Raw genomic sequence first — 1,778 nt, 5'->3', positions numbered from 1 at the left:
AAAAAAAAAAAAAAAAAAAATTTCTTGTTTATTAGCTGATCCTCCAGAAGGAATAAGAACTAAGAGAAACTAAAGAGAAGAAAAGTAATAGTAAAGGAAAGGAAAAAAAGGAGAGAAGAAAGATTATAGGAGCTAAAAATACTGCGATGAAAGCTTGGCTGAGCATCAGAGAAGGGCAGATGTGTTTCCAAATCAAAGCGGTGGTTTAGATATGTCAGGAAGCACAGCTCCAAATGTTAGGTGGAAAATAAAGATTGTTTAGACTGAGTTCGACAGAATGAAAAAGCTCCATGGGAGAATCAAACTGAGGAACTGCTGGGTGGATAGGTACAATAGTGCCTTCAAGGTGACTTAGAACAGCCTTAAGGCTAATTATCACATTGTTAGCTTAAATCTACATTGCAGTCCACACACCCTCACTAGGCTTTCAGAGAGGCTCCTGAGAGGTCCGCATGCCTTGAGCAGTAAGACTCCGGTTCCAAGGTAGGCCCAACCCAGACAGTATAAAACAAAACCCCCAGCTGCAACCAAGTCCTTTCTTTTCTTTTATTTTGAGACAGAGTGTCACTCGGTTGTGCAGACTAGAGTACTACAGCATCAGCCTAGCTCACAGCAACCTCAAACTCTTGTTTCAAGTTATCTGTCTCAGTCTCCCAAGAAGCTGGGACTACAAGTATGTGCCACAATACCTGTCTAATTTTTACTGTTTTTAGAAGAGATGTGGGGTCTCACTCTTGCCCAGGCTGGTATTGAACTGCTGAGGTCAAGTGATCTTTCCTCTTCAGCCTCCCAGAGTGCTAGGATCCAAGGCCTTTTATTGTGGTAACAGAGGCTGGTTTGTTGTGTGTTATGAATGCATCTTGCTCTACAAGCCTATACCTTGCTGTTACTCTGTAAATCTATGTTTCTCTTCCTCAATACACTTTCTTTCATACTTGCCTTACTTTGCGATGTCTGGTTGTTCTTCAGCCAAGGGCACCCCCAAGAACCAAAGACACAGATAGCTGCCTGAAACCCCAACATTTTAGGATGCAGACAGCTGCCTATAAACCTGACAGCACTGGTGTTTCATGGAAAGCCCAACTGCCTTGACCTTGAGTTCTCTGGATCAAGTCCTGGCACCAGTGACGGGTGATTATTATCATAGTTTCAGTACCCTGAACCAAATAGTCTTTCCATCTTGTTGTTTTAATTCTCAACAACCTTTGCTAAGCTCTGTTAAAGACTAGACCCTTTTCCTTACCATATCCTCAGGTTCTTGCTTCCATTTCTGTCTAATGAAGTATGGAATATTCTGAACAACTCCCATGACTGGGGGGATGTCCCTTCTTTTCTTTTCTTTTCTTTTCTTTTTTTTTTTTTTTGAGACAGAGCCTCAAGCTGTCCTCCTAGGTAGAGTGCTATGGCATCACAGCTCACAGCAACCTCCAACTCTTGCGCTCAAGTGAGTCTCCTGCCTCTGCCTCCCAAGTAGCTGAGACCACAGGCACCCAACACAATGCCCGGCTATTTTTTGGTTGCAGCTGTCATTGTTGTTTGGCAGGCCCAAGCTGGATTCCAACCCGCCACCTTAGATGTATGTGTCTGGCGCCATAGCCACTTGAGCCACAGGCACCAAGCCCGGATGTCCCTTCTATACCTACACTTCTTTTTTTTTTAGAGACAGAGTCTCACTTTATCGCCCTCGGTAGAGTGATGTGGCACCACAGCTCACAGCAACCTCCAACTCCTGGGCTTAGGCGATTCTCTTGCCTCAGCCTCTTGAGTAGCTAGGACTA

The sequence above is a fragment of the Otolemur garnettii genome, unplaced genomic scaffold (genome assembly GCF_000181295.1).
Source record: "Otolemur garnettii isolate 467f Iridium unplaced genomic scaffold, OtoGar3 scaffold00038, whole genome shotgun sequence".
Classification (NCBI taxonomy): Eukaryota; Metazoa; Chordata; class Mammalia; order Primates; family Galagidae; genus Otolemur; species Otolemur garnettii.
The sequence above is the reverse complement of the archived record's forward strand: the minus strand, read 5'-3'. Positions refer to the sequence as shown.